The sequence below is a fragment of the Dioscorea cayenensis genome, chromosome 16, assembly GCF_009730915.1.
Source record: "Dioscorea cayenensis subsp. rotundata cultivar TDr96_F1 chromosome 16, TDr96_F1_v2_PseudoChromosome.rev07_lg8_w22 25.fasta, whole genome shotgun sequence".
Taxonomy (NCBI): Eukaryota; Viridiplantae; Streptophyta; class Magnoliopsida; order Dioscoreales; family Dioscoreaceae; genus Dioscorea; species Dioscorea cayenensis.
In genome coordinates, this window is record NC_052486.1 from 12,885,309 (window position 1) to 12,900,583 (window position 15,275).

Here is a 15,275-nt window from a genome sequence, read left to right on the forward strand (position 1 = left end):
TTAGCACTTGTAACCGCAACGAACTCTAGGAAATAGAGGTAGGATAAATCATACCGGAGGGGAAAGGGGCGCTCCGCTACTTCTCGACTCACCCTCTCAACCTTCTCCAATCTAGCTTTGTCTAACCTTCATGGCGTGTCACCCATCCACAAAGATTACCAATATTGACTCTCAACCCTAGTGTCACTCTAAGGGAGAACTCATTCAACGAGCATTTAAGATTGGAACTCAAATAAAAGCATCAATTAACAAAAGCATAATGGAAAGTCAATGAAACAAGAACATCCTAAGGTTTACAAAATCCAACTACCCACTAGGGGTTTAGCTCTCCATGGAGCACAATACAATCAACAATGAAATTGAAAGTAAAGATAAGAAATCCATTGGAAAACCCACTCAGTATTCATGTCGATGGTCTTGTGGAGTAGCTTTGTCTTCTCCAAAGGTCGCCTTATTCGGCCTAGGGCATACCTCGCTGGATCGGTGCCGATGAAAGCTCCCCTAATAACCTTCTAGCAAGCGAAGCACGGTGTTGAATTCAGAGAACCACTCCAAAGACATGCCAAAAGCCTCTCAAAACCCTAGCCAACAGCCTCTCAAAAGATGGAGAAAAGTTGGAGAGAAGGGGGATATAAGATCCCCAAAATCAGCCTGAATCGCGGCATAAATAGGGCTGGTATCAGGAATCCACATGCCCTTGTGGATTTTCCACACGGGCCTGTGGAATCTAAATATGGAAGTGGATAATTTCCACATGCTCATGTGGATTCTCTTGAAATTAGATTTTCAGCCGGCTGTGAAAAGTAACTACTACAGTATCTTGCTAAAGTGATTTGCTACAATGCCTTCGTGCCTTTGTCAACCGTGACTAACCCTACACTATGTCCCCATGAAGAAATCACTCAGTATCGACACCTCACACTGCACAAAGTTGCATGAAGTTCAAGGGATTCAAAGTGATAAACCCTATTCCTATGTGTAGATCTAACCCTTTGGAGCGGGCGAAAGACCCCTAATTATAATTAAGCCCCAGATACTAAGGTCACTTCAACACTTCACTCTGTTGCGCGTGAAACTAAGCCCTAGCAGAGTTCATCCTTTAGCACTTCACTCTATCATAACCGCAAAGAACTCTAGGAAATGGAGTTAGGATAAATCACACCGGAGGGGAAATGGGATGCTCGGCTATGTCTCGACTCACTCTCTCAACCCTCTCCAATCTAGCTTTGTCTATCCCTCATGGTGTGTCACCCATCCACAAAGATTACCAATATTAACTCTCAACCCTAGTGTCACTCTAAGGGAGAACTCATTCAACGAGCATTAAAGATTGGAACTCAAATAAAAGCATCAGTTAACAAAAGCATAATGGAAAGTCAATGAAACAATAACATCCTAGGGTTTACAAAATCCAAGTACCAATTAGGGGGTTTAGCTCTCCATGGAGCACAATACAATCAACAATGAAATTGAAAGTGAAGATAAGCAATCCATTGGAAAACTCTCTTGGTATTCATGTCGATGGTCTTGTGGAGTAGCCTCGTCTTCTCCAAATGTCCACTTGTCTGGCCTAGGATATACCTCGCTGGATCAGTGCTGATGAAATCTCCCCCAATAACCTTTTTCCAAGCCAAGCGCGGTGTCAAATACAAGAACCACTCCAAAGATGTGGCAAAAGCTTATCAAAACCCTAGCCGACGGCCTCTCAAAAGATGGAGAAAAGTTAGAGAGAAGGGGGAAATAAGATCCCCAAAATCGGCCTGAATCGCGGCTTAAATAGGGCTAGAATCGGGAATCCACAAGCCCCTGTGGATTTTTGACAAGATCCCCTTCCTTATATCCCGCAAGTGCACGGGCTTGTCAAAGTAATAATCCCGGTTGAGCGGGGTCAAATCCACAGGGAGTAGGGAGTAAAGACACTTAAATCGATTCTTAGCTATGTGAAGTATCAACAATGATAAGTGTGGTAATGATTCAATTCTCAGAAATTAAAAGCAACAAGTAAGAGAGCAAAAGTAAGGAGGAGGCAAGGCAATCGATAAAGATGGGGTACTCGGATGATGCTTCACCTAGGATAATTGCTTCAAGTGCAAGAACTCTCTATTATGCTTCATAATCAATGCAATGGTGAGTCATGGAAATCCTTACATACATAGTCCCAAATCTAAGGTCAACTATGGCTAACTCTATACATGTCCCGGAGGAGAAATCGAACAATCTCAACACCTCGCACTCGCATAGAGTTGCAATGAGCTCTAGGGATTCCAAGTGATAAATCTCTTCCTAGATTTAGACCTAACCCTTTGGCCCAGGCGGAAGGTCCCTAGCCACAATTAAGCCCTAGATACTAAGATCACCTCAACGCTTCACTCCATTGCACGCGCAACTAGGCCCCAGCAGAGGTTCATCCCTTAGACCATTCACTCTATTATGGCCGCAAAGAACTCGAGGAACGGAGGTAGAATCTATCACGTCGGAGGGGAAAGGGGACGCTCCTGTACCTCTCGACTCACCCTCTCAGCCCTCTCCAACCTAGCTTTGTCTAACGCTCGTGTTGTGTCACTCACTCACAAGGTTACCAACAAGAACTCTCAACCCTAGTTTCACTCTAGGGGAAATATTCATACAATCAAGCATTCAAGGTTGGAACTCACAATAAGAATCAATTTATTGAAAGCATAATAAAGAAGTTCAATGAAACGAATACATCCTAGGGTTCACAATCACCCAAGTACCCACTAGGGGTTTAGCTCTCCATGGAGCTAAGTACAGTAAAAAAAAATCGAATGTAAAAGCAATGAATCCATAAAGAAAACCCCCTTGATGGTCGTGTCGATGGTCTTGTGGAAAGTCCTCTACTCGTCTTCCAAGGATTCCTTCGTCCGATATAGGATACGCCTCGATCGAAAACTCCCCTACCAACCTTCTTCCTAATGGAATCACGATGTCGGAGCCATAGAACATCTCCAAAACCTTGGCCAATACCCTAGCCGAAGCCCTCTCACAAGTTGGGGAAAAGATGGAGAAAAGAATACCAAAATCAGGGCTGAATCGGCTTTAAATAGGGTTGGAATCGGGCGACTCCACGGGCGTGTACGTTACACGCGCCCATGCGGAATTTCCACACGGGCGTTGGTAATTTCCACACACCCATGTGGATTCTCTGTTTCTGTGGTTTTCGACCGACTGTGAACAGTACTATACCAGAAATACTCCCGAATCCACTTTTAATCGATGTAACATAAACGGGCACACGTTTATGCTGTGGATCGCTTTGCTTATTCAATGACGGATAAGATGATGGAGATCTTGTTCTATGTGCATAAGTCGGAATGCTTGAGTGTGACTGCCCTTGTGCCCCTCCAAATGGTTGTGTAAACTCAAATACGGGGAGGTTGGCACATACTCTAGCATCTCGCACCCGACTTATATCTTCGCGTTTGAACTTTAGCAAGATTTCATCCAAAATCGGTGCATTGTGATCCACATTGGCTTCTTTCCTTCATAATTGGTTTCACAACCCTACATGCACGAAAGTAACATAAAAACACACATATTAGTGTAGAAACCCGAGGAAAGTATTGCTCAACATAACGAAATAATGCTTCGCATTCATATCGCACAAGCACTTATCAATTTTCCTAACGGGCCTGTGGAATTTCTAAACGGGCGTAGATAATTTCCACGCACCCATGTGGATTCTTTGGAAATTTGATTTTCAGTCGGCTATGAGCAGTAACTGCTAATGTGTCTTGCTATAGTAATTTGTTAGAGTAACCTGCTACAGTACTCCGCCGAAACACTTCCAATTCCACACTTTTTATCGAGGCAACATAAACGGGCTCATGTTTATGCCGTAGATAGTGACTCTTCTTCAATCAAAAGCCTCGTTGATGAAGATCTTGCTATCAATGTACAAGTCAGGATACACAAATGTGACTGCCTTCGTTCCCCTCCAACTCATTGTAATGGCTTGAATACATGGAGATTGGCACACATTCCCATATCTTAGAGCCCCACTTGTGTCTTCACATTTGTTCCTTCCAATATTCCATCAAATAGTGCGTTCACGATCTACTTTTGGTTTCTATTTTTAAGACTTAGCTTCACAACCTTACATGCGCGAAAGAACATAAATACACATGTATTAGCATTTAAACTTGATAAAAGTAAAGCTCATCATAAGGAAAGAACACATTGCATTATTAACACACAAGCACTTATCAGTTTTACTTATGGATTGTATGTTTTTACTTTCAATTTCATTATTGATTGTATCTTGCTTCATAGAGAGCTAAACCCCTAGTGGGTACTTGGGATTGTAACCCCTGGGATGTTATTATTTCATTGCCCTTTTATTATGCTTTCCTTAATTGATGTCTATAATTGAGTTCCAATCTTAAATGCTTGTTGAATGATTTCTCCCTTAGAGTGACACTAGGGTTGAGAGTCTACATTGGTAGTCCTTGTGAGTGAGTAACACACCATGAGGGTTAGACAAAGCAAGATTAAAGAGGGTCGAGAAGGTGAGTCAAGAGGTAGCGGAGCTCCCCTTTCCCCTTCGTTGTGATTAATCATATCTCCATTTTTTAAGAGTTCTTTGCAGTCACAATAGAGTGAAGTCCTAAGAGAGAAACTCAGCTGGGGCTTAGTTGCATGAGCAACAGAGTGAAGCATTGAAGTAATCCTTAGTGCTGGGGCTTAATTATGACTAGGGGTCTTTCGCCTGGACCAAAGGGTTAGACCTATATTAGGGAATAGGGTTTATCACTTGGAATCCCTAGAGCTTCTTGCAACTTTACACAGTGTGAGGTGTTGAGACTGATTGATTTCTCCAACGGGACATAGTGTAGAGTTAGTTACTGTTGACCTTAGGTTTGGGATCATGTATTTTAGGATTTCCACGACTTATTAAACATCAGTTCGGAGACATAATAGTTGGTCTTGCACTTGAAGCAATAATCCTAGGGGGAGCAATGTCTGTGAGTCCCACTTTCTATCGATTGTCTTTCCTTTCATATTATTGCGCCTCTTTTTCTTATTTGCTTTAGTTCTTTTCATATTGATTTTGTTCACACCACTATTAATTCATCACCACTTTAGTTAAATAGCAATCTTTGTATTTCTGATCACTATTCCTTATGGACTAGACAACCCACTCACCGGGGTATTATTACTTTGACAAACCCGTGTGTTTGCGGGTCACAAGCAAGGAGTGTGTCAAAATCGATTAGATTAGTCTGGGTTTTGCATCAAATCTTGGTGAGAATTGACACGTTTGAATATGCGTGTAAATCGCAAGTGCACGGGTGTCGAAGTAATAAAATACCGGGTGAGTCGGGTAGTCAAATCCACAGGGAACAGGGCTACTAGTACTAACTTCTTCTTTGCTTTCTAGCCTAATGATAAATGGAAAGGTGTGGTGACCTAATGTGTGAAGAAATGAATACCGGAGATGAATATGCAATGGTTAAATGGAGGGAGAATCTCAATCAATAACGATGAGGTACCTGGGCAATGCTCCCCCTAGGATTCAACATGTAGTTCAAGATTCGCTAAATGCTTTTAAGCTGAGTCTAATAAGTCGAAGTAATCCAAGAACAACCGGCCCATGCCTCCAAGCCACCAGTACTAGTCCCCTACAAGGTCCCGGTGGAGAAATCGCTCAATCTCAACACCTCACACCCCATATGACCGCAATACGCTCTAGGGACACCTAAGACTGAAATCGATTCCTAAAGATAAATCCAACCCTAATTCCCTGCGAAGGATCCCTAACCCGCTACAAGGTCCCGGCGGAGAAGTCTCTCAATCTCACGCCTCACACCAAATATGGCTGCATAGAGTCTAGGGAATACGGAGATAGGAAACACTCAATCGGAAGGGAAAGGGGACGCTCCACTATCTCATAACTCACCATCTTAACCTTCTTTAACCTTGAAGTTCTAACTCTAATGGAGACCTCTCTCTCATCAAAGTAAAAAATCATGCATATACAATGAACCACAAGGATCAATGATTAATACAATGAAAAGCAACAAAAACCATAGAGAAAACCCCCTTGAATTCGTGATGCTTGCATTGGTAGGTAGTTCAATGTCTTGAAGGATTCCTCTCCGAAGCTATGTCACCGGTGGCTTCCCAAGTGCTATGATGACGAAGAAACTATCAAAGTTGGTGAAGAACACCCTCCAAATCGGCAAAGAACTCCTCTCCAAACCTTAACCATCTCACCCCTCAAGAACCGCACAAAAGATGTCAAAGAATAGGGCAAACGGCCTATTTATAGCCCAAATTCGCGCCTGTCACGTACCCCCATGCGCCCATGTGGATTTTCCATGCGCCCGCGTGGGTTGCAGGAATTTCCACACGGGCTCGTGAACAAAAATTTTGCTACACTACTGCTACAGTAAAATTGCTACAGTTTTGGCTACATTTGTTTGCTCCAGTACTTTCACAAAATGTGGTCCAAACCTCTTGAGGCCACATGTCCAAGCACACATCCATGTGGTAGGCTATAAGACTTTTCTTTATCGACGTAGCTTTGAAAGTCATGCAATCTTCACAAAGAGAAGGAACATGAAGATGTGGCTGCCTTTGTGCCCTTCCAACTAGTGAATTGACTTGAATCCTCTTTGAAGTTGGCACACATCTCCACGTTAATGAACTCCTCTCGTGTCTTCGTCCTTGAATTGAATAAGAACTCCCAACATTGTGTCTTTATAGCCTATCTTTGCTTCCTTTTTACTTTTCAAGGCATTCACAACCTATATGCATAAAAGAACACAAAATATATAATATGAGACATAAACCATGGTAAAAATGATGCTCAATACATGTAAAACATATAAAAAAATATGCCTACTCAAGCACTTATCAAGAAGGTACCTAATTGTAGAATGATCGGTATACAGAATGACTTTAGACTGGACCAGGTATGATCTGAATTTGTAAAAAGGCATAAACAAAAGAAAGTAGTTCTTTTTCCTATGGTGGTATAATTTCCTTGGGACAGTGTCAGTGTCTTACTTGCATAATAAATTGGGTGGAAATGTTTTCCATGTCTATGTCCCAGCATGTCTCCCATTGCCCAGTCACTAGCATCACACAAGAGTTCAAAAGAGCGTTCCCAATCAGGAGACTTTATAATTGGGGACATTGATAAATTTTTCCTTCAGGTTCTGATAGACCACCAGCCAATCTTGACCAAAATCGAATAGTGTATCCTTTTCCAAAAGCTTTGTCAAGGGTTTTGAAATTTTTGAGAAATCTTGAATGGATCTCTGATAAAATCTCACATGTTCGAGAAAACTTAAGACATCCTTGGTGGACTTAGGTAGATGGAGTTTTCTGATAGTGTCAAGTTTGGCCTTATCAAGCTCAATCCCTTGATGGGAGATTTTGTGCCCCAAAACAATTCCTTCTTTCACCATGAAGTGGCGTTTCTCCTAGTTCAAAACCATATTTGTGTCCTTGCACCTGGAAAAGACACGCCTTAGGTTCTCCAAACACCCTTCAAAAGAATTACCATAAACTGAAAAGTCATCCATAAATACTTCCATAATGTCTTGAATGAATTTATCAAAAATTGACATCATACACCACTGAAATGTTGCGGGAGCATTGTACAAACCAAACTGCATCCTTCTGTAAGCAAAAGTACCAAAAAGGCAAGTGAATGCAGTTTTGTCTTGATCTTTAGGGGCGGATGGAATCTGATGGTAACCAGATATTCCATGAAGAAAGCAATAATATTGGTGTCCAGTCAACTATTCCAACAGTTGATCAATAAAAAGCAAAGGGAAATGATCCTTGATTGTATGAGCAGGTATCAACTCATTGTGGTCATTTATAATTATTGTTATCCCACCTTTCTTCGGTACAACCTGAGTGGGACTCATCCAAGGAATGTCAAAAATTGGGTAAATTATTCCAGCGTCTAACAGTTTCTTCACCTCCTTTTTACCACCTCGACAATGTTTGACAAGTACTTGTGCGATAAGAATACGAAGTTTTCTTTCCTTGTGTTGAGCATTACTTTTCTCGGGTTTTAATGCTAATATGGGTGTATTTATGTTGCTTTCATTCAGGTAGGTTTGTGAGGCCAATTATGAGAGAACGAAGCCAATGTGGGTCGTAATGCACTAATTTGGAGGAAATCTTGCTAAGGTTCAAACACGAAGACATAGGTCGAGTTCCAGATGTAGGAATGTGTGCCAACCTCCTCGTACTCGAGTTAGCATAACTATTTGGAGGGGCACAAGGGCAGTCACATTCAAGCATTCCTACATGTCCATTTTTAAAGAAGCAAGGCGATCCACGACGTAAATGTGTGCCTGTTTGCGTTACCTTGATAAAAGTATGGATTCGGGAGTATTTCAGGCGGTACTGCAGCAGGGTATTGTAGAAATTACTGTAGCAAAAATAATGCAGTAGTACTGTTTACAGCCAGCCAAGAAAATAGGAAAATAGAGAATCCACACGGGCGTCTGGATTCCCTATTCCAGCCCTTTAAAAGCTGATTTCAGCCCCTCTTTCAGCATTCTTTTCTCTATCTTTTCCCCAACCTGAGAGAGGGTGGTGGCTAGGGTTTTGAGAGGTATTGGCTAGGGCTTTGGAAATGTTCTACGGCTCCGACATCGCGCGCTGTTTGGAAGAAGGTTAGTGGGAGAGCTTTCGTCTCCACCGATCCGGCGAGGTGTATCCTAGGCCGGACAAAAGGTCCCTTGCGATGAGTAGAGGACTCTCCACAAGACCATCGCCACGACTAACGAGGGGGTTTTCTATGGATGCTTTGTTTTTACATTCGATTTCATTGATTGTATGTAGCTCCATGGAGAGCTAAACCCCTGGTGGGCACTTGGGCATTTGTGAACCCTAGGATGCATTCGTTTCATTGAATCTCTTTATTATATTTTCAATTAATTGATGTTTTTTGTGAGTTCCAATCTTCGAGACTTGATTGTATGAATACTCCCCTAGAGTGACACTAGGATTGAGAGTTCTTGTTGGTAACTCTTGTGAGTGAGTGACACAGCATGAGAATTAGACAAAACTAGATTGGAGAGGATTGAGAGGGTGAGACGAGAGGTAGCGGAGCGTCCTCTTTCCCCACTGGTGTGATCTATCCTACCTCCACGTTCCAAGAGTTCTTTGCGGCTATAGTAGAGTGGATGGGCTAAGGGATGACCTACCGTTGGGGCTTCGTTGCGAGTACAACAGAGTGAAGCGCTGAAGTGATTTTAGCACCTAGGGCTTAATTGTGGTTAGGGATCTTGCACCTGGACCAAAGGGTTAGGTTTATATACAGGAATAGGGTTTATCACTTGGAATCCCTAGAGCTCATTACAATTCTATGCGAGTGCGAGTTTGAGAGGTTATTTAATCTCTCCTCTGTGACATGTATAGAGTTAGGCATAGTTGACCTTAGATTTGGGATCATGTAATTAAGGATTTCCACGACTCATTGTTGCATCAATTAGGAAGTATAATGGAGGGTTCTTACACTTGAAACAATTGTCCTAGGCGGATCAATGTCCGGGTACCCCACCTTTATCAATTGCCTTACCTTCTCCTTTACTTGTGCTCTCTATCTTATTGCTTTTATTTTCGTTATTTCATATTTGTCACACTTATCACTATTCATCTTCCACAATAGTTAAGAAACAACTTAAGTGTCTTTATTTCCTACTCTCTGTGGATATGATACCTGACATGACCGAACATGCATGTAAACCGCAAGTGCATGGGTGTCGAAGTAATAATACCCCAGTGAGAGGGTAGTCGAATCCATAGTGAATAGTGCTTAGAACCACCAAGATTGCTATTTAACTAGAATGAAAATATGTTGAAAGTGATGTGAAAACAAACTCAATGCAAATGAAAATAATAAAAGATAAAGGAGGCGCAAGTAAAAGATAGAGGAGGCAATCGACGATAAATGGGATACCAGGATGTTGTTCCGCCTAGGACAATTGTCTCAAGTGCAAAACCACCTATTATGCTTTCTAACTAATGCATTAATGAGTCATGGAGATCCTTTAATACATGGACCCAAATCTAAGGTCAACCATGCCTAACTCTATACATGTCCCGGAGGAGAAATAAAATAATCTCTCAACCTCGCATTCATATAAAATTGCAATAAGTTCTAGGGATTCCAAGTGATAAACCCCATTCCTATGTATAGACCTAACCCTTTGGTCAAGGTGGAAGGTCCCTAACTGCAATTAAGCCGTAGGTGCTAAAATCACTTCAACGCTTCACTCCGTTACACTCGCAACTAAGCTCCAGGGGAAGGTCATCCCTTAGCCCATTCAATCCACTATGGCCGCAAAGAACTCTTGCAACATGGAGGTAGGATAGATCACACCGGAGGGGAAAGGGGACGCTCCGCTACCTATCAACTCACCCCCTCAACCCTCTTCAATCTAGCTTTGCTAACTCTCGTGGTTTGTCACTCACTCAAAAGAGTTACCAACAAGAACTCTCAACCCTAGTGTTACACTAGGGGAGTATTCAAACAATCAAGCCTACAAGATTGGAACTCACAATAAACATCAATTAATTGAAAGCATAATAAAGAGATTCAATGAAACGAATACATCCTAGGGTTCACAAATACCCAAGTACCCACTAGGGGTTTAGCTCTCCATGGAGCAAAATACAATAGATAATGAAATCAAAAGTAAAGAGATGCAATCCAGGAATAAAAACCCCCTTGTGATCGTGTCGAAGGTCTTGTGGATCGGCTGTGTTTTCTTCAAAGGCCCCCTCGTCAAACCTAGGGGACACCTCGCCGGATTAGTGCCGATGAAAGCTCCCCCAATAGCTCTCTTCCGAAGGAAACGCGGTGTCAAAGGCCGTCAAACCTCTCCAAAGCCTTGCCAAAGCCTCTCCAAACCATAGCCGCCGGCGCCTCCAAAGATGGGGAAAGGTGGAAGAAATGATAGGGGAAATGATGGAGAAATCGGGGCTGAATCGCGGCTTTTAAAGGGCTGGAATCGGGCATCCACAATGGTGTGTGGATGTTCCACACGCCCCTATGGAATTTCCACACGGGCGTGTGGATTCTCTGAATTTTTGATTTTCTGCGGGCTATGAACAGTAACTGCTATAGCAAATTGATACAGTGATTTGCTACAATACTTGCTAGAGTACTCCACCAAAAACACTCCTGAATCCACTTTTCATCGAGGCAACATAAACGGGCACACGTTTATGTCGTAGATTGCTTCACTTCTTCAATAAACATTTTCATTAGTGAGGATCTTGCTAATAATGAACAAGTCAGGATACGCAAATGTGACTGCCCTTGTGCCCCTCTAAATCATTCTAATTGCTTGAATACATGAAGGTTGGCACACATTCATGGATCTTTGAGTCCAACTTGTGTCTTCGTGTTTGTTCCTTCCAAGATTTCATCAAATAGTGCATTCGAGATTTATTTTTGGCTTCTTTTCTTAAAACATAACTTCACAACCCTACCTACGTAAAAGAGCACAAATACACATGTATTAGAGCTTAAACCTGATAAAAGTAATGCTCCTTGTAAGGAAAGAACACTTTGCATTCTTAACACACAAGCACTTATCAATACCCACTCATTTGGCATTATTACTTCGACACCCGTGCATTTGCGATTTACATGCATATACGGACGTGTCAATGTTCGGATTCACTATCCATTGAAGTTGAATCTTGGACTTGATATTGTCTTCCATCATGATTTTATGTCTACAAAAAGATGGATTAATCCCCTTTATATCCAAAAATGCTCCAAGCAATAGCCCCTCTGTGCTCTTGTAGCTTTTCCACCAATCTCACCTTTTGAGATGCACCAAGTGCAGAAGAGATGATAACGGGTGAAAATGGATCCCCATTTTAAGAATGCATATTCCAAGTGAGCAGGGAATTTCTTAAGCTCCATCCTTGTAGTTGGTTGAACCACTTGTTCAATGACTGTGTCTTCTGAATCCACCCATACTGAATTTGTGATAATGGCACACGCATTCTTGTTATAGGAGTATGCTAGAGAGCTATCCTCCAAACTAGCCTCGTCACCCGTGAACTCTATGAATTGTGAGTCATTTTTGAATTCAACTAATGTGGGAAATTATAGAACAACTTCCCTCGCAATACAAATTTCGGTAAGCACGAATTTGCACCATTGTGTTATCTGCTCACAAAAAATTGAAAACATTTCATACAACTCATGCTGTACACTAGGAGGATCATGTTAGTAAACCGTATCACTAACATCTTGATATTTGTTCAAAGCACATTTAAGAGGTCCTCCATCATGGCTAGCTGTAAAAAAGAAAATCAAAATATATATAACAAGATTAGTCTGTGCAAAGGAAAATTAAAATACAAAACACACGAAAGGGTTAAATTGTCACCACAAACTAAAATGGCATGAAAGATAATTACAAATATACACAAAATAAACAAACTAGAACACCAGATTATAAGCTTCTTAATAGTTACCAGTTCCAGGCAACGTTGCCAAAAACTTGATGTGTTCTCCGCAAGAGCACGGGTCGCACACAAGTAATATAGTGGTACCCCATCAAGGCTAGGCTTGTCGAACCATAGGGACTGGACTAAAAATACTCACTCAACACTGACCTTTAGTGAACAATAGATTGGTGATAAGATTACTTAAAACTAAAAGAAAGAATAATGAGATACAAGAAAAGAGGGAAGATGAAGATAAAGGGCAATTAGATTGAGTTTGTGCTCAAAAGCAATATTGCAGCTGAGCCTCTCAAGTACGTCGTGTTTTTAAAAGATAACTATGGGTTCAAGCTCACAAAGTTATGCCATTCCTTAAGGCAATGACAGCTGTGACAATCCACCATCAAGTTTCATCTATGCAACTACGCAATTCAAGCACCTTAAGTTTTGCAATATAAAATTTAACACAGGAACGAAAAGAACTCCATAAATCATAAAGAGTACAAGTGTTTAAAGCATACAAAGTGATAAAGTTCCTACCTTGGGGCACCATGGCTAGCTAGCCCCTCATGCGTGAGTACAATATGAATGAGATAACACTAGATATAAAAAAAGAAGACATGACTATGTTTTCTTCGAGATTGACTCCAATGTTGAACTCCATGTGCTAGCACCACTTCCCTTGTGCCTCCAACTTACTCCTTGATGCCTTAGAAAGGGTTAATAAGCTTGATCTTCACTCTCATCAATGTCTTCCAAGTGAAGAAGTAGATCCTCAAACAAAGGATAGAGAGGAAACCATAAAAATTATAGTTAATAAGAGAAGATTCGGGCTCGACACGGTCTGCGCATGAGCTTGTCCAGACCGTGTCATGTCGAGGAAAAACTAAGTGAAATGCAGTGTCTCTGTCTGGAAACTTCAGTGGAAGGGACACTGTTATGTCTTGACCATTCAATGATGTGATACGATCATGTTAGGAGCACCCAGCTTGTGTCACCTATTCTTCAATAAAATTGCCCTTGGCTTGGGTTTTCAGGGGCATGGACACAAGTGTCTTGAGTGTGTCTGGCTGAGAAGTACCCTTCTGCACAGACTTCTTGCTAGATTAATGACACACCTCTTGCGTGTGTGTAACGCAAGTGCAAGGGTTGTCGAAGTAATCAAGTACCCTGGTGAGTGGATAGTCCTATCCACAGGGAATCGTGCTTGGAAACACAAGTATTTCTATTTAATATAGTGAAAACAATTGAGGAGTTATGTGAACAATATCAATGCAAATGAAATAAAAAAGAAGAAAGAGACGCAATAGAAATAAGTAAAGGCAATCGATATATAATGGGGCACCTGGACATTGCTCACCCTATGACTATTGTTTCAAGTGCAAGACTCATCATTATGCCTCCTAACTAATGTCTAATAATTCGTGGACATCCCAAGACACACGGTCCCAAACTTAAGGTCAACCGTGACTAACCCTACCCTATGCCCCGGCGGAAAGGGATACTCTCAACGCCTCACACTGTGTGGGGTTACATGAAGCTCTAGGGATTCCAAGTGGTAAACCCTATTGATTGACAACGCAAGTGTATGGGATCACCAAGTAATACCTCGTGTGAAGACATAAGGATCATATTCCACATGCCTAAGGATCTCCTATTACTCCTTCTCGACCTATTATCTAGCCTAACATCTTAAGTGAACGGATTTACTCTACTAGATGCAATTAAAGCTAAATACAAGATTATCAACAAATTAGAGAAAACAAGTAATGAGCAAGCAAGAATAACAATGAAATGCAAAGGCCTATGGATGTGGATCCCTTGAGACTCAAGTAATTGCTCAGCCTCGTTAGGGTACTTATTCCTAAGTGATCCACCCGCCGCGGCATCAAAGAGTTGGCGAGTAGCATAGTTCAGCACATTGTAGATAATCTATAGTCATATCCATGAAGAAAAACCATGATGGGGCAGCTTCTAAGGAGATCCTTGAATCTTTCACATGCTTCAAACAATGTCTCGGACTTCCCTTTTTCGAATACCGAAATTTCTTGTCTAAATTTGGCAGCTTTGCTTGGCAGAAAATACCTCCCAAGGAATTTCTCAACCATATCTTTCCATGATTTTATTGACCCTAGATATAAAGATATAAGCCAACGATATGCCCCATCTATCAAGCTGAATGGAAATAGCCTCAATCGGATAGCATCATCTGACACCTCATTTATCTTGAATGTAGAGCAAATTTGGAGGAACCGGGAAAGCTGGTCATGTGAATTCTCATTTGCAAGACCATTAAATTGAAATGAGTTTTGGACCATACTGACTGTACTTGCTTTAATTTCAAAATTATTGGATGCCACGGTTGGTGCTTACACACTAAACTCTTCATTGAGGTCTTTCATATTCGGACAAAGGGCATCACTCTTCGGCCATGATTGAAGACTCTCTATCCTCAATTTAATGTTTTGTGCACCCGAACCTTCACCAACTTCTATCAATCTCCGATGAAAGGTTCTTTCAATTTCACTATCCAATGTAATCAAAGTCGATGGATTTGTGTGTGTCATGCACATTACCTTGCAAAACCAAGGAGGATGGAAGAAAGTTAAGAGCAAAAGAAAATAAAAGAAAAGAAATGATAAAATGAGTAAATAATGAAATGGCTAGAGCAATAAGCTAAAAGTTTCCTAGAATTACATAAAGTCCCGGCAACAGCGCCAAAAACTTGATTGATTCCCCACAAGTGCACTTATCAGAACCTTCACCAACTTTCTCTCAATCTCCGATGAAAGGTTCTTTCAATTTCACTATCCAAT

General features: G+C 41.5%; 1 non-coding gene across 1 annotated transcript; it reads left to right on the forward strand.

Moving 5' to 3' along the window:
• Positions 1-14,413: 14,413 nt before the first annotated feature.
• Positions 14,414-14,519, forward strand: LOC120279790. Its single transcript, XR_005542090.1, has one exon. It is a non-coding gene; the product is annotated as a small nucleolar RNA R71 (small nucleolar RNA).
• The last annotated feature ends 756 nt before the right edge of the window (positions 14,520-15,275 follow it).